This window comes from Miscanthus floridulus, chromosome 17 (genome assembly GCF_019320115.1).
Source record: "Miscanthus floridulus cultivar M001 chromosome 17, ASM1932011v1, whole genome shotgun sequence".
NCBI lineage: Eukaryota > Viridiplantae > Streptophyta > Magnoliopsida > Poales > Poaceae > Miscanthus > Miscanthus floridulus.
This window is the reverse complement of record NC_089596.1, coordinates 51,091,877-51,116,170: the sequence shown is the minus strand read 5'-3', so window position 1 is coordinate 51,116,170 and position 24,294 is coordinate 51,091,877. Positions and strand designations below refer to the sequence as shown.

At 46.0% G+C, this 24,294-nt stretch overlaps 1 pseudogene; it reads right to left on the bottom strand.

Moving 5' to 3' along the window:
• The window catches only part of LOC136515624 (uncharacterized), a 112,869-nt pseudogene extending 89,110 nt beyond the window's left edge, over nucleotides 1-23,759 (bottom strand).
• Between the last annotated feature and the right edge of the window lie 535 nt (nucleotides 23,760-24,294).

Below are 24,294 nucleotides of genomic sequence, written 5' to 3'. Positions count from 1 at the left end.
TTTGACCCAATGGTACAATTGGTGCAAACCGTGCACCTATCTTGCACCGACGCTGACACCATCTCAAAACAGACTAAAACAAGATTCCTCTAGACCCACGTCAACTAGTCCCCTCGAGTGCGTCCAAAATGATTTCTGAGCCTATGGTACGTTCGGCGCCAACCGTGCACCCATCTCGCGTCAAGATTAGCACTATCTCCAAACGGCCAGAAATGAGCTTCCACTTGAGCCCCTTCACCTAGGAGTACCATCGGTTGCGTCCAAAATGATTTCTGACCCTATGGTACATTTGGTTGAAACCGTACACCCATCTTGCACCGATGCTAGTACCATCTCCAAACGGACCAAAACAAGATTCCACACGACCCACATCACCTAGGAGTTCCATCGACTGCGTCCAAAATGATTTCTGAGCCTATGGTACGTTCGGCGCCAACCGTGCACCCATCTCGCGTCAAGATTAGCACAATCTCCAAATGCCAAAAATGAGCTTGCACTTGAGCCTCTTCACCTAGGAGTACCATCGGTTCCGTCCAAAACGATTTCTGACCCTATGGTACATTTGGTTGAAACCGTACACCTATCTTGCACTAATGCTAGTACCATCTCCAAACGGACCAAAACAAGATTCCACACGACCCACATCACCTAGGAGTTCCAATGAGTGCGTCCAAAATGATTTCTGAAACTATGGTACGTTCGGCGCCAGCTGTGCACCCATCTCGCGTCAAGATTAGCACTATATTCAAACAGCTAGAAAGGAGCTTCCACATGACCCACGTCACCTAGGAGTTCCATCGGGTGCGTCCAAAATGATTTCCGAGCCTATGGTACGTTCGGCACAAACCGTGCACCCATCTTACATCAATATTACCACTATCTCCAAACGGACCGAAATGAGCTTTCAGTTGAGCCTCGTCACCTAGTAGTACCATCGGGTGTGTCCAAAACGATTCCTGGGCCTATGGTACGGTTAGCGCAAATTGTGCACCAATCATGCACTGACGCTAACACTGTCTCCAAATGGATATTAATAAGATTCGACATGACCCACATAACCTTGGAGTACCATCGGGAGCTTCCAAAACGATTTTTGACCCTATGGTACATTTGGTTCAAACCGTGCACCTATCTTGCACCAACACTACCACGGTCTCCAAATGGACCAACACAAGATTCCACATGACCCACGTCACCTAGGAGTTCCATCGGGTGCGTCCAAAATGATTTTCGAGCCTATGGTATGTTCAGCGCAAACCGTGCACCATCTTGCGTCAATATTACCACTATCTCTAAACGGACTGAAACGATCTTCCACTTGAGCCTCTTCACCTAGGAGTACCATCGGGTGCGTCCAAAATGATTTTTGACCCTATGGTACATTTGGTGCAAACCGTGCACCTATCTTGCACCGACGCTAACACCGTCTCCAAACGGACCAAAACAAGATTCCACACGACCCATGTCACCTAGGAGTTCGATTGAGTGCGTCCAAAATGATTTCCGATCATATGAACGTTCGGCGCAAACCGTGCACCCATCTTGCGTCAATATTACCACTATCTCCAAACGGACCGAAACAAGCTTTCAGTTGAGCCTCGTCACCTAGCAGTACCATCAGGTGTGTCTAAAACAATTCCTGAGCGAATGGTACGGTTAGCGCAAACTGTGCACCTATCTTGCACTAACGCTAACACTATCTCCAAATGGACAAAAACAAGATTCGACATGACCCACATAACCTAGGGGTACCATCGGGAGCATCCAAATCGATTTTTGACCCGATGGAACATTTGGTTCAAACCGTGCACCTATCTTGCACCGACGCTAACACCGTCTCCAAACGGACCAAAACAAGATTCCACATGACCCACGTCACCTAGGAGTTCCATCGGGTGCGTCAAAAATAATTTCCGAGCCTATGGTACGTTCGGCGTAAACCATCGACCCATCTGGCATCAATATTACCGCTATCTCCAAACGGACCAAAATAAGCTTTTAGTAGAGCCTCGTCACCTAGCAGTACCATTGGGTGCGTCCAAAACGATTCCTGTGCCTATGGTACGGTTAGCGTAAACCGTGCACCTATCTTGCACCAACAATAACATTGTCTCCAAATGGACCGAAACAAGATTCGACATGACCCACATAACCTAGGAGTACCATCGGGAGCTTCCAAAATGATTTATGACCCTATGGTACAATTGGTGCAAACCGTGCACCTATCTTGCACCGATGCTAACACCGTCTCTAAACGGACTAAAACAAGATTCCACCAGACGCACGTCACCTAGGAGTTCAATCAAGTGTGTCCAAAATGATTTCTGAGCCTAGGGTACGTTTGGCGCCAACCGTGCACCCATCACGCGTCAAGATTAGCACTATCTCCAAACGACCAGAAATGAGCTTCCACTTGAGCCTCTTCAGCTAGGAGTACCATCGGTTGCATCCAAAATGATTTCTGACCCTATGCTACATTTGGTTGAAACCCTACACCTATCTTGCACCGATGCTTGTACCATCTCCAAACGGACCAAAACAAGATTCCACAAGACCCACATCACCTAGGAGTTCCATCGAGTGCGTCCAAAATGATTTCTGAGCCTATGGTACGTTCGGCGCCAACCGTGCAGCCATCTCACGTCAAGATTAGCACTATCTCCAAACGCCATAAATGAGCTTCCAATTGAGCCTCTTCACCTAGGAGTACCATCGGTTGCGTCCAAAATGATTTCTAACCCTATGGTACATTTGGTTCAAACCGTACACCTATCTTGCACTGATGCTAGTACGATCGCCAAACAGACCAAAATAAGATTCCACACGACCCACATCACCTTGGAGTTCCATCGAGTGTGTCCAAAATGATTTCTGAGCCTATGGTACGTTCGGCGCCAACCGTGCACCCATCTCGTGTCAAGATTAGCACTATCTCCAAACGGCTAGAAAGGAGCTTCCACTCGAGCCTCTTCACCTAGGAGTACCATCGGGTGCGTCCAAAATAATTTCTGACCCTTTGGTACATTTGGTGCAAACTGTTCACCTATCTTGCACCGACGCTAACACCATCTCCAAACGGACAAAACAAGATTCCACATGACCCACGTCACCTAGGAGTTCGATCGAGTGCGTCCAAAATGATTTCTGATCCTATGAAACGTTCGGCGCAAACCGTGCACCCATCTTGCGTCAATATTACCACTATCTCCAAACGGACCGAAATGAGCTTTCAGTTGAGCCTCGTCACCTAGCAGTACCATCGGGTGTGTCCAAAACGATTCCTGGGCCTATGGTACGATTAGCGCAAATTGTGCACCTATCTTTCATTGACACTAACACTGTCTCCAAATGGATAGAAACAAGATTCGACATGACCCACGTAACCTAGGAGTACCATCGGGAACTTCCAAAACAATTTTTGACCCTATGGTACATTTGGTTCAAACCGTGCACCTATCTTGCACCAACACTTCCACAGTCTCCAAACAGACCAAAACAAGATTCCACATGACCCATGTCACCTAGGAGTCCATCGGGTGCGTCCAAAACAATTTCTGAGCCTATGGTACGTTCTGCGCAAACCGTGCACCCATCTTGCGTCAATATTACCACTATCTCTAAACAGACTGAAACGATCTTCCACTTGAGTCTCTTCACCTAGGAGTACCATCAGGTGCGTCCAAAATGATTTCTGACCCTATGGTACATTTGGTGCAAACCGTGCACCTATCTTGCACCGACGCTAACACTGTCTCCAAACAGACCAAAACAAGATTCGACATGACCCACGTCAGCTAGGAGTTCCAATGGGTGCGTCCAAAACGATTTCCGAGCCTATGGTACGTTCAGCGCAAACTGTGCACCCATCTTGCGTCAATATTACCACTATCTCTAAACGAACTGAAACGATCTTCCACTTGAGCCTCTTCACCTAGGAGTACCATCGGGTGCGTCCAAAATAATTTCTGACCCTTTGGTACATTTGGAGCAAACTGTTCACCTATCTTGCACCGACGCTAACACCGTCTCCAAACGGACAAAAACATGATTCCACATGACCCACGTCACCTAGGAGTTCGATCGAGTGCGTCCAAAATGATTTCTGATCCTATGAAACGTTCGGCGCAAACCGTGCACCCATCTTGCGTCAATGTTACCACTATCTCCAAACGGACCAAAATGAGCTTTCAGTTGAGCCTCGTCACCTAGCAGTACCATCAGGTGTGTCCAAAACAATTTCAGGGCCTATGGTACGGTTAGCGCAAATTGTGCACCTATCTTGCACTGACACTAACACTGTCTCCAAATGGACAGAAACAAGATTCGACATGACCCACATAACCTAGGAGTACCATAGGGAGCTTCCAAAACGATTTTTGACCCTATGGTACATTTGGTTCAAACCGTGCACCTATCTTGCACCAACACTACCACGGTCTCCAAACAGACCAAAACGAGATTCCACACGACCCACGTCGCCTAGGAGTCCATCGGGTGTGTCCAAAACGATTTCCGAGCCTATGGTACGTTCGGCGCAAACTGTGCACCCATCTTGCGTCAACATTACCACTATCTCTAAACGGACTGAAACGATCTTCCACTTGAGCCTCTTCACCTATGAGTACCATCGGGTGCGTCCAAAATCATTTCTGACCCTATGGTAAATTTGGTGCAAAATGTGCACCTATCTTGCACCGACGCTAACACCGTCTCCAAACGGACCAAAACAAGATTCCACATGACCCACGTCACCTAGGAGTTCCATCGGGTGCGTCCAAAATGATTTCCGAGCCTATGGTACGTTCAACGCAAACTATGCACCCATCTTGCGTCAATATTACCACTATCTCTAAACAGACTGAAACGATCTTCCACTTGAGCCTCTTCACCTAGGAGTACCATCGGGTGCGTCCAAAATAATTTCTGACCCTTTGGAACATTTGGTGCAAACCGTTCACCGATCTTGCACCGACGCTAACACCGTCTCCAAACGGACAAAAACAAGATTCCACATGAACCACGTCACCTAGGAGTTCCATCGGGTGCGTCCAAAATTATTTTCGAGCCTATGGTACATTCGGCGCAAACCATGCACCCATCTTGCGTCAATATTACCACTATCTCCAAACGGACCGAAATGAGCTTTTAGTTGAGCCTTGTCACCTAGCAGTACCATCGGGTGTGTCCAAAATGATTCCTGGGCCTATGGTACGGTTAGCGCAAATTATGCACCTATCTTGCACTGACACTAACACTGTCTCCAAATGGACAGAAACAAGATTCGACATGACCCACGTAACCTAGGAGTACCATCTGGAGCTTCCAAAATGATTTTGAACCTATGGTACATTTGGTTCAAACCATGCACCTATCTTGCACCAACACTACCACGGTCTCCAAATAGACCAAAACAAGATTCCACATGACCCACGTCACCGAGGAGTTCCATCGGGTGCGTCCAAAACGATTTTCGAGCCTATGGTACGTTCGACGCAAACCGTGCACCCATCTTGCATCAATATTACCACTATCTCTAAACGGACTGAAATGATCTTCCACTTGAGCCTCTTCACCTAGGAGTACCATCGGGTGTGTCCAAAATGATTTCTGACCCTATGGTACATTTGGTGCAAACCGTGCACCTATCTTGCACAAACGCTAACACTGTCTTCAAACAGACCAAAACAAGATTCCACACGACCGACGTCACCTAGGAGTACCATCAAGTGTGTCCAAAATGATTTCTGATCCTATGGAACGTTCGGCGCAAACCGTGCACCCATCTTGCGTCAATATTACCACTATCTCCAAATGGACTGAAACGAGCTTTCAGTTGAGCCTCGTGACCAAGCAGTACCATCGGGTGTGTCCAAAACTATTCCTGAGCCAATGGTTAGCGCAAACTGTGCACCTATCTTGCAATGACGCTAACACTATCTCCAAATGGGTAGAAACAAGATTCGACATGACCCACGTAACCTAGGGGTACCATCGGGAGCATCCAAATCGATTTTTGACCCTACGGTACATTTGGTTCAAACCGTGTACCTATCTTGCACCGACGCTAACACCGTCTCCAAATGGACCAAAACAAGATTCCACATGACCCACACACCTAGGAGTTCCATCGGGTGCGTCCAAAATGATTTCTGAGCCTATGGTACGTTCGGCGCAAACCGTGGACCCATCTTGCATCAATATTACCGCTATCTCCAAATGGACCAAAATGAGCTTTCAGTTGAGCCTCGTCACCTTGCGGTACCATTGGGTGCGTCCAAAATGACTCCTGAGCCTATGGTACGGTTAGCGTAAACCGTGCACCTATCTTGCACCGATAATAACACTGTCTCCAAATGGACCGAAACAAGATTCGACATGACCCACATAACCTAGGAGTACCATCGGGAGCTTCCAAAATGATTTATGACCCTATGGTACAATTGGTGGAAACCATGCACCTATCTTGCACCGACGCTAACACCATCTCTAAACGGACTAAAACAAGATTCCACCAGACCCACGTCACCTAGGAGTTCCATGGAGTGTGTCCAAAATGATTTCCGAGCCTATGGTACGTTTGGCGCCAACTATGCACCCATCACGCGTCAAGATTAGCACTGTCTCCAAATGGCCAGAAACGAGCTTCCACTTGAGCCTCTTCACCTAGGAGTACCATCGGTTGCCTCCAAAATGATTTCTCAGCCTATGGTACATTTGGTGCAAACCATGCACCTATCTTGCACCGACGCTAACACTGTCTCCAAATGGACCAAAACAAGATTCGACATGACCCACGTAACCTAGGAGTATCATCGGGAGCGTCATGATTAGCACTATCTCCAAACGACCAGAAATGAGCTTCCACTTGAGCCTCTTCACCTAGGAGTACCATCGGTTGCGTCCAAAACGATTTCTGACCCTATGTTACATTTGGTAGAACTGTACACCTATCTTGCACCGATGCTTGTACCATCTCCAAACGGACCAAAACAAGATTCCACAAGACCCACATCACCTAGGAGTTCCATCGAGTGCATCCAAAATGATTTCTAAGCCTATGGTACGTTCGGCGCCAACCGTGCACCCATCTCGCGTCAAGATTAGCACTATCTCCAAACGCCAGAAATGAGCTTCCACTTGAGCCTCTTCACCTAGTAGTACCATCGGATGCGTCCAAAATGATTTCTGACCCTATGGTACATTTGGTTGAAACAGTACACCTATCTTGCACTGATGCTAGTACCATCGCCACACAGACCAAAACAAGATTCCACACGACCCACATCACCTAGGAGTTCCATCGAGTGCGTCCAAAATGATTTCCGAGCCTATGGTATATTCGGCGCCAACCGTGCACCCATCTCGCGTCAAGATTAGCACTATCTCCAAACGGCTAGAAAGGAGCTTTCACTTGAGCCTCTTCACCTAGGAGTACCATCGGGTGCGTCCAAAATAATTTCTGACCCTTTGGTACATTTGGTGCAAACCTTTCACCTATCTTGCACCGACGCTAACAACGTCTCCAAACGGACAAAAACAAGATTCCACATGACCCACGTCACCTAGGAGTTCGATCGAGTGCGTCCAAAATGATTTCTGATCCTATGAAACGTTCGGCGCAAACCGTGCACCCGTCTTGCGTCAATATTACCACTATCTCCAAACGGACCGAAATGAGCTTTCAGTTGAGCCTCGTCACCTAGCAGTACCATCGAGTGTGTCCAAAATGATTTTTGGGCCTATGGTATGGTTAGCGCAAATTGTGCACCTATCTTGCACTGACACTAACACTGTCTCCAAATGGACAGAAACAAGATTTGACATGACCCACGTAACCTAGGAGTACCATCGGGAGCTTCCAAAATGATTTTTGACCCTTTGGTGCGTTTGGTTCAAACCGTGCACCTATCTTGCACCAACACTACCACGGTCTCCAAACAGACCAAAACAAGATTCCACATGACCCACGTCACCTAGGAGTCCATCGGGTGCGTCCAAAACGATTTCCGAGCCTATGGTACATTCGGCGCAAACCGTGCACCCATCTTGCGTCAATTTTACCACTATCTCTAAAAGGACTGAAACGATCTTCCACTTGAGCCTCTTCACCTAGGAGTACCATCGGGTGCATCCAAAATGATTTCTGACCCTATGGTACATTTGGTGCAAACCGTGCACCTATCTTGCACCAACGCTAACACCATCTCCAAACGGACCAAAACAAGATTCCACATGACCCACGTCACCTAGGAGTTCCATCGGGTGCGTCCAAAACGATTTTTGAGCCTATGGTACGTTCAGCGCAAACTGTGCACCCATCTTACGTCAATATTACCACTATCTCTAAACGGTCTGAAACGATCTTCCACTTGAGCCTCTTCACCTAGGAGTACCATCGGGTGCGTCCAAAATAATTTGTGACCCTTTGGTACATTTGGTGCAAACCGTTCACCTATCTTGCACCGACGCTAACACCGTCTCCAAACGGACAAAAACAAGATTCCACATGACCCACGTCACCTAGGAGTTCCATCGGGTGCGTCCAAACTTATTTCTGAGCCTATGGTTCGTTCGGCACAAACCGTGCACCCATCTTGTGTCAATATTGCCACTATCTCCAAACGGACCGAAATGAGCTTTCAGTTGAGCCTCGTCACCTAGCAGTACCATCGGGTGTGTCCAAAATGATTTCTAGGCCTATGGTACAGTTAGCGCAAATTGTGCACCTATCTTGCACAGACACTAACACTGTCTCCAAATGGACAGAAACAAGATTCGACATGACCCACGTAACCTAGGAGTACCATCGGGAGCTTCCAAAATGATTTTGAACCTAAGGTACATTTGGTTCAAACCGTGCACCTATCTTGCACCAACACTACCACGGTCTCCAAACAGACCAAAACAAGATTCCACATGACCCACGTCACCTAGGAGTTCCATCGGGTGCGTCCAAAATGATTTCTGACCCTATGGTACATTTGGTGCAAACCGTGCACCTATCTTGCACCGACGCTAACACTATCTTCAAACAGACCAAAACAAGATTCCACATGACCCATGTCACCTAGGAGTACCATCGAGTGCGTCCAAAATGATTTCTGATCCAATGGAACGTTCGGCGCAAACCGTGCACCCATCTTGCGTCAATATTACCACTATCTCCAAATGGACTGAAACGAGCTTTTAGTTGAGCCTCGTCACCCAGCAGTACCATCGGGTGTGTCCAAAACGATTCCTGAGCCAATGGTTAGCGCAAACTGTGCACCTATCTTGCAATGACGCTAACACTATCTCCAAATGGGTAGAAACAAGATTCGACATGACCCACGTAACCTAGGGTTACCATCGGGAGCATCCAAATTGATTTTTGACCCTATGGTACATTTGGTTCAAACCGTGTACCCATCTTGCACCAACGCTAACACCGTCTCCAAACGGACCAAAACAAGATTCCACATGACCCACGCACCTAGGAGTTCCATCGGGTGCGTCCAAAATGATTTCTGAGCCTATGGTACGTTCGACGCAAACCGTGGACCCATCTTGCATCAATATTACCGCTATCTCCAAACGGACCGAAACGAGCTTTCAGTTGAGCCTCATCACCTTGCAGTACCATTGGGTGCGTCCAAAATGATTCCTGAGCCTATGGTACGGTTAGCATAAACCGTGCACCTATCTTGCACCGATAATAACACTGTCTCCAAATGGACCAAAACAAGATTCAACATGACCCACATAACCTAGGAGTACCATCGGGAGCTTCCAAAATGATTTATGACCCTATGGTACAATTGGTGCAAACCGTGCACCTATCTTGCACCGACGCTAACACCATCTCTAAACGGACTAAAACAAGATTCCACCAGACCCACGTCACCTAGGAGTTCCATGTAGTGTGTCCAAAATGATTTCCGAGCCTATGGTACGTTTGGCGCCAACCATGCACCCATCACGCGTCAAGATTAGCACTATCTCCAAACAGCCAGAAATGGGCTTCCACTTGAGCCTCTTCACCTAGGAGTACCATCGGTTGCCTCCAAAACGATTTCTCACCCTATGGTACATTTGGTGCAAACCGTGCACCTATCTTGCACCGACGCTAACACTATCTCCAAATGGATCGAAACAAGATTTGACATGACCCACGTAACCTAGGAGTGTCATCGGGAGCGTCATGATTAGCACTATCTCCAAACGACCAGAAATGAGCTTCCACTTGAGCCTCTTCAACTAGGACTACCATCGGTTGCGTCCAAAATGATTTCTGACCCTATGATACATTTGGTTGAAACCGTACACCTATCTTGCACCAATGCTTGTACCATCTCCAAACGGACCAAAACAAGATTCCACAAGACCCACATCACCTAGGAGTTCCATCGAGTGCGTCCAAAATGATTTCTGAGCCTATGGTACGTTCGGCGCCAATCGTGCACCCACCTCGCATCAAGATTAGCACTATTTCCAAACGCCAGAAATGAGCTTCCACTTGAGCCTCTTCACCTAGGAGTACCATCGGTTGCGTCCAAAATGATTTCTGACCCTATGGTACATTTGGTTGAAACCGTACACCTATCTTGCACTGATGCTAGTACCATCGCCAAACAGACCAAAACAAGATTCCACACGACCCACATCACCTAGGAGTTCCATCGAGTGCGTCCAAAATGATTTCCAAGCCTATGGTATGTTCGGCGCCAACCGTGCACCCATCTCGCGTCAAGATTAGCACTATCTCCAAACGGCTAGAAAGGAGCTTCCACTGGAGCCTCTTCACCTAGGAGTACCATCGGGTGCGTCCAAAATAATTTCTGACCCTTTGGAACATTTGGTGCAAACCGTTCACCTATCTTGCACCGACGCTAACACCGTCTCCAAACGGACAAAAACAAGATTCCACATGACCCACGTCACCTAGGAGTTCAATCGAGTGCGTCCAAAATGATTTCTGATCCTATGAAATGTTCGGCGCAAACCGTGCACCCATCTTGCGTCAATATTACCACTATCTCCAAACGGACCAAAATGAGCTTTCAGTTGAGCCTCGTCACCTAGCAGTACCATCGGGTGTGTCCAAAATGATTCCTGGGCCTATGGTACGGTTAGCGCAAATTGTGCACCTATCTTGCACTGACACTAACACTGTCTCCAAATGGACAGAAACAAGATTCGACATGACCCACGTAACCTTGGAGTACCATCGGGAGCTTCCAAAATGATTTTTGACCCTATGGTACATTTGGTTCAAATCGTGCACCTATCTTGCACCAACACTACCACGGTCTCCAAACAGACCAAAATAAGATTCCACATGACCCACGTCACCTAGGAGTCCATCGGGTGCGTCCAAAACGATTTCCGAGCCTATGGTACGTTCGGCGCAAACCGTGCACCCATCTTGCGTCAATATTACCACTATCTCTAAACGGACTGAAACGATCTTCCACTTGAGTTTCTTCACCTAGGAGTACCATCGGGTGCATCCAAAATGATTTCTGACCCTATGGTACATTTGGTGCAAACCGTGCAGCTATCTTGCACCGACGCTAACACCATCTCCAAACGGACCAAAATAAGATTCCACATGACCCACGTCACCTAGGAGTTCCATCGGGTGCGTCCAAAACGATTTTCGAGCCTATGGTACGTTCAGCGCAAACTGTGCACCCATCTTACGTCAATATTACCACTATCTCTAAATGGACTGAAACGATCTTCCACTTGAGCCTCTTCACCTAGGAGTACCATCGGGTGCGTCCAAAATAATTTCTGACCCTTTGGTACATTTGGTGCAAACCGTTCACCTATCTTGCACCGACGCTAAAACCTTCTCCAAACGGACAAAAACAAGATTCCACATGACCTGAGAAAGAGATATTGGTGGAGCAAAATGAAAATAGAAATAGCTCAATATGTAGCCAAGTGTGATATTTGTCAGAGAGTCAAAGCGGTTCATATGAAGACTGCAGGTCCATTACATTCGTTGCTAGTTCCATCTTGGAAGTGGGAAGATATTTGTATGGACTTCATCGTGGGATTGCCCAGGACAGCTGTAGGCTACAATTTAATATGGGTTATTGTTGATCGTCTAACCAAGATAGCTCATTTCTTACTAGTCAGACATAAATATCGAGCGGAGCAGTATGCAAAGCTTTATCTTGATAGAATCTTCAGTCTGCATGGGGCACCCAAGACCATTGTCTCTGATAGAGGGTAATTGTTCATATCCAAGTTTTGGAAAAGTCTACATGAGTCTTTGGGAACTAAACTTATCCATAGTTCTGCTTATCATCCGCAAACAGATGGACAGACTGAAAGGGTAAATCAAATTCTTGAAGATATGTTAAGAGCATGTGTTCTTTCTTTTGGTGCTAAATGGGATGAATGCCTTCCCTTAGCTGAATTCTCGTATAACAATAGCCATCAAGAGAGCATTGAAATGGCACCATTCGGGGCACTATATGGCCGTAGGTGCCAAACACCTTTAAATTGGTCAGAAGCTGGAGAACGTTGGTTCTTTGGACCGGATGTGGTCAAGGAAGCTGAAGAGAAAGTTAAACTCATACAAGCCAATATGAAGGTAGCTCAATCCCGACAGAAAAGCTATGCTGATAAGAGGAGACGACCACTAGAATTCAAAGTGGGAGATTATGTCTACCTCAAGGTATCACCGATGAAAGGAGTTCATCGTTTTGGGATTCGGGGAAAGTTGGCGCCCCGTTATGTCGGTCCTTTTCAGATCCAACAATGATGTGGACTAGTTGCCTATCGCGTCAAGCTACCAGATCACATGTCAGCGGTGCATGATATCTTCCATGTATCTTAGTTAAAGAAGTGCCTTCAAGTACCTGACCAAGAGATCGACTTTGGTGATGTAGAACTGGAACCTGATTTGACTTATGCCGAGTACCCCATTAGAGTCTTAGATCAGAAAGATCGAGTCACTCGGAGACGTATGATCAAGTTCTACAAAGTACAATGGAATCAACACACTGAAGATGAAGCTACTTGGGAGTCCGAGGATTACTTAGAAGAGAATTTTTCTGACTTCTTCGCTTCTATCTAGTTGCAATACCTTGTCTATATTGTAACTTGTCTCGTTTGTCAACAGAATGGAAAACCCCCTCACTCGCCTTTTTGAATAAAGTTCTAATGTGTTAGCTTGACACATTTCCTTTTCCATTACTTAGCCTTAAGTTTTAAATCTCGGGATGAGATTTCTTTAAGGGGGAAGGGTTGTAACACCTCTGGTGTTTTGACCTAGCACTAAAATTTGACATGTCATCATATGCATTGCAAAGCATTCATAAAGTAGAAAATTTTTGAATGCATTCACTAAATAAGCCTTATATCATAATGTTGTTATTTCATGTGATGTGTTTCAAAACCCTAAATAAAGATCATGACCACAAGGGTCAAATTTCATGTGATCATGTGAGGTCATGTGTCATTTGACTTAAATAACCCTAATGGGCCATGTTACTGGTCAAAAATCAAAATTTAAGTAAAAGAAAGACAAATCAAACTTGAATTCATATTCAAATTATAAAAGTCCTTTTTGCCCCTTTTGACTAATTCAAAATCCATATGGAATTTGGGGTTGAGGCAAAAAGCAAAGTTGGAGGTTATTTTATGTGGGTCAACTTTGGTATTCAAAGTTTTTCAAGTTTACATATAAAATTTGGAGTAATTTTGAAATGATTCAAATGCTCAAATGCACCCCAAATTCAAATTTCAAAATGGAGGTAGAATTTGAAAATATTTCTAGAAGCAAAGTTGTAGAGTTTGAAAAATTGAACAACTTTCATATTTGGAGATTTTCAACTTCTTTAGAAAATTTGTGAGTAATTTGAAAAATGGACGCAATGGCAGTTCTATAATTATTTCAAAAATCAACATCCACCTCTCTGCTTGCCGTCGGCGCCACGCGGAGGTCGCCGCCGATCGGATTTCGCCGCTTCTTCGCACGTTGACACGCAGCCGGTGTTGTGGCGAGCTCGGGCGTGCGCTGTCAACGCCGGGCAACCCCTTCCCGGCTATAAATAGCAGCCGTCACCGTCGTCATTCCCGTTTTTCCCCTTCTGCTCTGCTCCGCCGCCAGCTTGCTCCGCCGCTCGCCGTAGCCTCCGTCGAGCAGCATCCATCGTGCCTAGCTACGCCTACGCGATCGCCTCGGCCTTGCGCTTCTCTGTGGCTTGCCTATGTCACTTGGGTTGGCTGGAGTCGCCCGGCGCAACGCCTTCTTCCCCGAGACTGGCCGGAGCTCCGCCATCATCGCCCCGACATGGCTAGGCCGTTCCAGACTGTCTTCGGCTTCACCGAACGTACCGGCGTGACCGTGGTGAGCTACTGAGTGCGATACTTACCTTGTTTTAGACTCTAATGCGCCATTGCCGGGGTTACGCCGTGAGCCGTCATGCTCGAGCCGCCATGGCCGACGTGGAGCCTTCTCCGGTGCGCCTTCTTCCGATCTGAGGGCTGGGATGGGTTCGTAGTAGTGTGTAGATCATTTTGGTGAGGTCGGCCTCGCTGGAGCGTCACCGTCGGCGCATTTTGAGGCCAGCCAGTGAGGGCAGCGCCGCCGTGATTTCTTTGAGTCACTGACAGTGGGGCCTGGCTATCAGTGCGAGTGAGGAAGAAGAACAGTGAAAATTTTTATTTTCTGAATTTGTGAATAGTGCTAAAATTTTGGGAATTAGTAGGAAATTCATGATAGCTCCAAAAATTCTAAAATTTTGTGTGTAGCTTCTGTACATGTTCTAGTATGATTTAAAAATTTGAAACTTGAAATTTGAATAAATTTTTAATGTTCAAATATTCAGTCCATTAATTGAAAAATGCAATTTCCATGATTTTTGTAGGTCACTGTATAATTCCAAAAATTATGAAATTTGTTTTGGTACACTAATTTGTCATGAGGAAGCTTACATAAAATTTTCATGTCATTTGGAACAAATTCATTTTTGGGCTTAATTCCAAATTAATTCAAAAATAAATAAAGGCAAACCCTAAGTGTTTGATTAGTGTTGGATCTTGTTTTGGTCATGTTTTGTGACTAGTAGGGTTTCAAGATCCATTTGGTCAAGTCACATGTGTGGTTCTTGATGATAGGATTGCAAGTTGGTTTTGTTGGCTTGCAAGTGTACCGTGAAATAAAATCATTTGCGGGGTGTTTTTACATTTCATGTACCATGAAAGCATCATGTTTACATTATCATCATGTTAAGGCATATGTTATCGTTTCGTGTAGAACCCAAGAGTGAAACGATTCTAGTTGAGCAAGTTCTAGAAGAATCCCCGGTTGTCACGGGATTCGATAATTGTGGTACGGATTCGGAACCTGAGATCGTCAACGAAGGCAAGCCCCGATTTAAGCATTAAACCATTACCTTGTTTACTTTGAAAAGTTTATCACTTATGTTACTTATTGCATTAAGTTGATTAATTCAAATGTTACCTACTTGATGCATTACCTACCTTGTTAATTGTTTACCATCCTTGAAGATGATTTTATTTACAAAGGCGTAGAATGCTTAGTATGCTTTATGATAGGCTTTCAAAATAAAAGTTTTGATATAATCAAAGATGGCATACTGGCCAAAGAAAGAAAGAAGGTTGATTGAACTAGAGACTAGTCAGGTGACTTATCTTGAATTTTGGGTAATGTTGCCGACTATGTCGCTTAAAGGCCACTCATTGTGGATCTTCTGAACAAGACACTTTGTAGTACTGGTCACATACTCCGGTAAGCCTACTTTGGCTAATCCGATACTAAGATGAATGCCCACGCACTGGGAGTGGAGAGATGGCGGGAGTAGCGTGTACCCTCGTGGCTAGAATGTGGCCGGATTTGAGGTGTGCTGTGCTCTCGGGTGGCGTGGAGACGGCTTAGTATATGAGGATCCGGTAGCGAGGTTGATATATGCAAGATTAAGTTCTACATATGTCATGTGATAAGGAATCCCCAGCTGGGACTTGAATCAATTCGAATTGCCGGTGTTCCGCGGATATGGAGACTCGATTCATTACAGAAGCAATGCAGGACTGGTGAATTACTAAAACATGAGAAAAGAATGAAATGAGAAGGAATGGAATATGGGAAATGTACATTTAGTTTGAGATAATGAACTAAAAGGACTTAGGGGTAAAACTGAAAAATAGGATATGAATAGTAAGCTTTTGGCAAAGTACTTTGAATTTTGCTACATACTTACCTTGTCCCAAACCCCTGCATCTCTAAAGTTTTACACCCCGTTACGTTGGGTTAGTCTTGTTGAGTACCTTTGTACTCAGAGTTTGTTAACCCTTGTTGCAGGTGAGTCGCATGCGCAGGCTTATTTTGGTCCCTGCTGCATGTCTGTGTTTGAAGTCAATGATGATGAGGAGTGATGAATGGCCTTTGGACAAGGCACTAGTTTGTATGATAAATAAAGTTAATGTAATATTATCCCGCTACTATGGTTGTATGACACTTATGGTATTGTAAGTTTGAAAACAATTGGTTTGTAACTATGTTATCTTAAGACTTCCGCTATCTTTTACTCTGGTATATATTTGAATAAACTGTTGTAATCTGCAATGTCTGTGATTGGGATCCTATTTGAAAAGAGAATCGTGGATGATTCGGGTTTCCCGAGGACACCCGACAGACCTGTTGAGTTGTTGGGAACTCGTGAACGCTATCCGAGGTCTGATAAGACAATGATAGGTGCACGTGGGCCCGATTTCTTAGGAGGTTCTGCCACATTGAGTCTCGTCACCTAGCAGTACCATCGGGTGTGTCCAAAATAATTCCTGGGCCTATGGTACGGTTAGCGCAAATTGTGCACCTATCTTGCACTAACACTAACACTATCTCCAAATGGACAGAAACAAGATTCGACATGACCCACGTAACCTAGGAGTACCATCGGGAGCTTCCAAAATGATTTTTGACCCTATGGTACATTTGGTTCAAACTGTGCACCTATCTTGCACCAACACTACCACGGTCTCTAAACAGACCAAAACAAGATTCCACATGACCCACGTCACCTAGGAGTCCATCGGGCGCGTCCAATATGATTTCTAAGCCTACGGTACGTTCGGCGCAAACCGTGCACCCATCTTGCATCAATATTACCACTATCTCTAAATGGACTGAAACGATCTTCCACTTGATCCTCTTCACCTAGGAGTACCATCGGGTGCGTCCAAAATAATTTCTGGCCCTTTGGTACATTTGGTGCAAACCATTCACCTATCTTACACCGATGCTAACACCGTCTCCAAATGGACAAAAACAAGATTCCACATGACCCACGTCACCTAGGAGTTCCATCGGGTGCGTCCAAAATTATTTCCGAGCCTATGGTACGTTCGGCGCAAATCGTGCACCCATCTTGCGTCAATATTACCACTATCTCCAAACGGACCGAAATGAGCTTTCAGTTGAGCCTCGTCACCTAGCAGTACCATCGGGTGTGTCCAAAATGATTCCTGGGCCTATGGTATGGTTAGCGCAAATTGTGCACCTATCTTGCACTGACACTAACACTGCCTCCAAATGGACAGAAACAAGATTCGACATGACCCACGTAACCTAGGAGTACCATCGGGAGCTTCCAAAATGATTTTTGACCCTATGGTACATTTGGTTCAAACCGTGCACCTATCTTGCACCAACACTACCACGGTCTCCAAACGGACCAACACAAGATTCCACATGACCCACGTCACCTAGGAGTTCCATCGGGTGCGTCCAAAATGATTTTCGAGCCTATGGTATGTTCGGCGCAAACCGTGCACCATCTTGCGTCAATATTACCACTATCTCTAAACGGACTGAAACGATCTTCCACTTAAGCCTCTTCACCTAGGAGTACCATCGGGTGCGTCCAAAATGATTTTTGACCCTATGGTACATTTGGTGCAAACCGTGCACCTATCTTGCACCGACGCTAACACCGTCTCCAAACGGACCAAAACAAGATTCCACACGACCCACGTCACCTAGGAGTTCGATCGAGTGCGTCCAAAATGATTTCCGATCATATGAACGTTCGGCGCAAACCGTGCACCCATTTTGCGTCAATGTTACCACTATCTCCAAATGGACTGAAACGAGCTTTCAGTTGAGCCTCGTCACCTAGCAGTACCATCGGGTGTGTGAAAAACGATTCCTGAGCCAATGGTACGGTTAGCGTAAACTGTGCACCTATCTTGCACTGACGCTAACACTGTCTCCAAATGGGTAGAAACAAGATTTGACATGACCCACGTAACCTAGGGGTACCATCGGGAGCATCCAAATCGATTTTTGACCCTATGGTACATTTAGTTCAAACCGTGTACCTATCTTGCACCGACGCTAACACCGTCTCCAAACGGACCAAAACAAGATTCCACATGACCCACGCACCTAGGAGTTCCATCGGGTGCGTCCAAAATGATTTTCGAGCCTATGGTACGTTCGGCGCAAACCGTGGACCCATCTTGCATCAATATTACCACTGATAGAGCTGGAGTGCCTGATCTTTCGGTGAGTGGAGGATAACTACTATTTGGTGGGTGTAGACCCTCACGATCCGACTATGACGAACAAGTCCGTGGCGCCTTAGCAATCGCTGAACCAACTCCCGATGGTTATTGACCTTGCTGGTGCAAGATCAACCTGATCACGAAGATCAATTCCTGCAGGCAATCGAAGAACAAGCAAGAATATGAGGCGGGCAACCCTGATTATTACTCGAAGGTGGGGTTCTGAATTACACGAAGACGAAGCTTCGGAAGTAGCAATGGCTAACTTAAGCAAAACAAAACCCAAGCCAAAGAGGGGGGCGCAGCCCCTGGCTAAATAGGGGGAGGAGGGAGGAAGGAGGACGCCTAGCCTACCCACAAGGCAGGGAATAGGCGCCCAAATAGCCACACACCATCTCCTTGATCCCCTTTCCTGATTTAGGTGGCACAGCACCTTCCTGGTTATTTCTTGACAAAACTAAAAACACATAGGTGGCGCAGCACCTAGACATTATTCTGGGTAGGTTCATCATGAGCATAGATGGCGCATGCACTTAGGAAACTTCTGGTCCTTCATTCTTCAAAATGATCACGAAGTTTAATTCACGTGCACGAGCTCGAGTGAGTGGTCCTGGTGGCGCCTGTGCTGGTTCAGTTGGAGTAGCCATTCCCGTGTCGGGGTTGATGTCCTCATCATCCTCCCCTTCTTGAATCGAAGTCGTCCTCGACGGCAGCTCCTCAGCCTCGCCCGCATATGGTTTCAATTCTGCAACATTAAAACTAGAGAAAACACCATATTCTGCCGGCAGGTCAAGTATATAAGCATTATCATTAATTTTTGTTAACACCTTGAAGGGACCAGTAGCACGGGGCATCAGCTTAGATCTGCGCAAACTAGGAAAGCGATCCTTGCGCAAATGCAACCAAACCAAGTCACCAGTTTCAAAAGTAACAAGTTTACGTCCTTTACTACCAACAGCCTGATTTTTAGCATTTGTGTGCGCAATGTTCTGCTGTGTTTGCTCATGGATGTCCAACATTTGTTTAACACGTGCAACAGCATCTACATGTGGGGCGTCCAAAGGATCAAAGGACAGCAAGTCAATTGGCGCCCGTGGAATGTAACCATAGACAACCTGAAAAGGGCACATTTTCGTGGAGGAATGTGTAGCACGATTGTAAGCAAACTCGACATGGGGCAAACAATCCTCCCAAAGTTTCAGATTCTTGTCTAACACAGCCCTAAGCATGGTAGATAAGGTTCTGTTCACAACCTCAGTTTGCCCATCTGTTTGTGGGTGACAAGTGGTGCTGAAAAGCAATTTAGTTCCTAGTTTATTCCAAAGAGATCTCCAAAAATGACTTAGGAACTTAGCATCACGATCTGAGACTATTGTAGTTGGAACACCATGTAAATGAATAATCTCGTGAAAGAACAACTCATCAACGCTGCTAGCATCATCAGTTTTATGACATGGTATGAAGTGAGCCATTTTAGAGAATCGATCAACAACCACAAAGATACTATCCCTCCCCTTCTTAGTTCGAGGTAAGCCCAAAACAAAATCCATAGAAATATCTAGCCAAGGAGAAGTAGGGACAGGTAACGACATATACAAACCGTGGTTGTTCAGGTGTGACTTAGCTTTCTGGCACGTGGTGCAGCGTGCAACAAAACGCTCCACGTCGCGGCGCATCTAGGGCCAAAAGAAGTGTGCAGCCAAAATCTCCTGTGTCTTGGAAACGCCAAAGTGTCCCATGAAGCCGCCACCATGCGCTTCCTGCAACAGCAAAAGATGAACCGAGCTTGCGGGAATACATAGCTTGTTAGCGCAGAACAAGAACCCATCGGTTACATGGAATTTACCCCATGGTTTACCATCCTTGCAATGCATCATGATGTCCTTAAAGCCTGGATCATCGGTGTATTGTTCTTTCATAGTTTGTAAACCAAAAATTTTAAAGTCTAACTGGGACAGCATGGTGTATCTACGCGACAAAGCATCAGCAATAATGTTGTCTTTCCCGTTCTTGTGTTTGATGATGTAAGGAAAAGACTCTATGAATTCGACCCACTTAGCATGCCGGTTCAGATTAGTTTGGCTATGAATATGTTTTAATGCCTCATGATCAGAATGAATTATAAACTCGCGAGGCCAAAGATAGTGCTGCCATGTTTGAAGTGTGCGAACCAAAGCGAAAAGCTCCTTATCATAAGTTGAATAATTCAGACTAGCACCGCTTAATTTTTCGCTAAAGTAAGCAACTGGCTTGCCCTCTTGCAGCAAAACACCGCCTAAGCCAATACCACTAGCATCGCATTCAAGTTCAAACATCTTATTGAAATCAGGTAGCTGTAGTAAGGAGGCATGTGTCAACTTATCTTTTAGAATGGTGAATGCCTCATCCTGTGCCGCACCCCAGGAGAAAGGAACGCCCTTCTTGGTGAGCTCATGCAACGGGGCGGCAATGGAGCTGAAGTCACGCACGAACCATCGGTAGAAACCTGCAAGCCCAAGAAAACTCTGAATCTGTGTAACCGTCGTCGGCGTGGGCCAGCTCTGGATGGCGTCAATCTTGCTGCTGTCCACTTCAATGCCCTACGGAGTAACAACATAGCCAAGAAACGAAACACGTTGTGTGTAGAAGTCACACTTGTCCAAGTTACCAAACAAGCGGGCAGCACGCAAAGCATCAAAAATAGCATGCAAATGTTCCAAATGCTCTTTCATAGACTTGCTGTAAATTAGAATATCATCAAAATAAACAACCACAAACAATCCTATGAAAGGCCTCAAAACTTCATTCATTAAGCGCATAAATGTGCTGGGAGCATTAGTCAATCCAAACGGCATAACTAACCATTCATATAAGCCAAATTTTGTTTTAAAAGCCGTTTTCCATTCATCCCCAATTTTCATTCTAATCTGATGGTACCTGCTACGCAAATCTACCTTGGAGAATATAACAGCACCGCTAAGCTCGTCAAGCATATCATCAAGGCGAGGTATAGGATAACGATAACGAATTGTGATATTGTTAATCGCTCGACAATCTACACACATGCGCCATGTACCATCTTTCTTTGGGACAAGTAGTACAGGAATAGAGCAAGGGCTAAGAGACTCACGAATGTAGCCCTTATCAAGTAGCGCTTGGACTTGGCACTGAATCTCCTTTGTCTCATCGGGATTGGTACGGTACGGGGCGCGGTTGGGAAGCTGGGCGCCTGGGATGAGGTCGATCTGGTGCTCAATGCCATGAATGGGAGGAAGACCTGGTGGTAATTCCTTCGGAAACACATTGGCAAAGTCCTGCAAAAGCTTGGTAACAGCAGGGGGTATATCCAAAGATGGTGCATCATCGAGTGAAACCAGCACATGAGAACATACAAGCGCATAGCAAGGCATATTATCAACATGTAGTTCATCAAAATCAGCATGCATAGCAAGTAAAATAGGATCATGTAGCTTAATCTCGTTAGACGCGGCTAGTTGTTGTTGGCATTGTTTTAATGCTTTAGTAGCCCTAGCAATGTCATCTTTCATAATCTGTTCAGGGGTCATTGGATGAAGAATAATTTTCTTGCCCTTAAACAGTAATGAATAATGATTTGTGCGACCATGATGTAAACAATCAGTATCATATTGCCACGGCCTACCAAGCAACAACGAACATGCCTCCATAGGAACAACATCGCAATCAGTATAATCAAAATAAGAACCCATGGAGAAGTGAACACATACCGAGCGTGTTACCTTGAGTTTGCCACCCTGGTTGAGCCATTGAATGTGGTAGGGATGTGGATGTGGACGCGTTTGGAGAGACAACTTCTCCACCAGATCTGAACTTGCCAAATTGTTGCAACTACCGCCGTCAATGATGATGCGAATGGATCGTTCTTGCACAACGCCTTTGGTGTGGAACAAAGTGTGGCGCTGGTTCTACTCAGGCTGTGCAACCTGTGTATTGAGGACTCACTGCACAACAAGACTCTCATACTTGTCGGCGTCAGTGGCAGCCACGTGTTCTTCCGCATGTCCTGAAACGTCAGCAGCAAGCATAGCATATATAGGTTCATCGGAATCACTAGCAGAAGAATACTCACCATCATCACGTATAATCAACGTATGCTTGTTGGGGCAGTCCCGTATCACATGCCCATAACCTTTGCAACGATGGCATTGAATGTCCTTTGTGCGGCTAGTGGAAGAGGAGGCGCTCTTATTAGCTGAAGGGGGCGCTGGAGGTGGAGCTGCTGCCTTGTCACGTGACATACTGCTAGGTGGAGAGGGCGCCATAGGGGCTGAATGGGTCAAAGTAGTGCGACCTGCAAAAGAGTTAGAATGGGTCCTTGCTCATCGTCCCTGCACTTCATGTTCAGCTTTGCAAGCAAATGCAAACAAAGTAGTAATATCATCATAGTGCTTATAATCAAGAATATCCTGAATTTCACGGTTCAAACCACCACGAAATCGTGCCATCGCAGCATCATTAGTCTCAACTAAACCACAACGAATCATGCCAGTTTGCAACTCCTGATAATACTCTTCTACAGATTTGGTTCCTTGCTGAAAACGCTGCATTTTATTAAGCAAGTCTCGTGCATAATAGGAAGGAACAAATCGCTGTCGCATGATAGTTTTTAATTGCTCCCAAGTTGTGGGAATGTTATTAGGGTGTTTGCTGCGATGCTCACGCCACCAAATGGATGCAAAATCTATAAACTCACTAGTAGCAGCCCTAACTTGATATTGTGCAGGAACATCATGACAATGAAATTTCTTATCTACCGCAAGTTCCCAATCCAGATACGCACCCGGATCATATTTGCCATTAAATGAAGGAATCGTGAACTTAATCTTAGTAAATGAGCCATTTCGATTACGTACCACGCGCTCACCACGACGGTTGCGGTGGCGCCCTCCATGGCGGTCCTGGTCGTCGATCTCGGTATCGCCACCATAATCAAATTCTGCACGTTGATCGGCAAGTTGTTGTACCAACTCATCAAGGCGTGTAGTGAGCGTGGCAAGGCTAGTGGGAGTGGCAGATTGTGCTTGCTGCATCTCCGCGAGCATAGCATTTGTGGCCATTTGAGCGTCCTGAAATTGACCCACTTGCTCGTTGGCGATCCTAATCTCCTCTGCCAAGCCCTCCACGTGCTCGTTCATCTTGCGATTGAAGTGGTGAATGATGCCTTTAGTGCGTGGGGACTGAGGCATGGCGTCCTGATCAGCTGGCTCCCCTGTCATTGTTAGTGGAAAAACAACGAACACGAAAACAAGTATGTGCCCTAAAGCTTATAGGATGTGGTGCTGATCAAGGCACTCAAACTAAAGCTGTTATCAAACTCTTACCCGTTCTTACCAAGCTCGCAGGGGTGACTTGCAACCAGCGGTACAACCTTCCAAAGATTGAATGGAGCGATTGCCAGAGGACACAGAGCTTGATCGCTGTAGAAAATTTGTGGAGTTCTGGGAAGGCTGCACTCAATTTCAAGGGTTAGCACAATCAAACAGCAATGCAAGGTTGAATAATAGTGCTAAACACGTCGCTATGCTGCTAGAAACAAGTGTAAACGTGCAAAGGAAGCAAAGGTGGGGCGCCCAAGGGGGAAGGCGCCCTGGTGTGTTCCCGTCCAGAAAGGAAGACCAGCGCCCAAATCAGGGGGGCGCACAACAGCCAGAAATCTTCTTTCCAAAACTTGACGATCTGAAATAAGGAAGAATATTGCACCAAATCCAAAAACAGGGAAGGGGGGGGGTGGCGCCCAACAGGGGAAAAGGC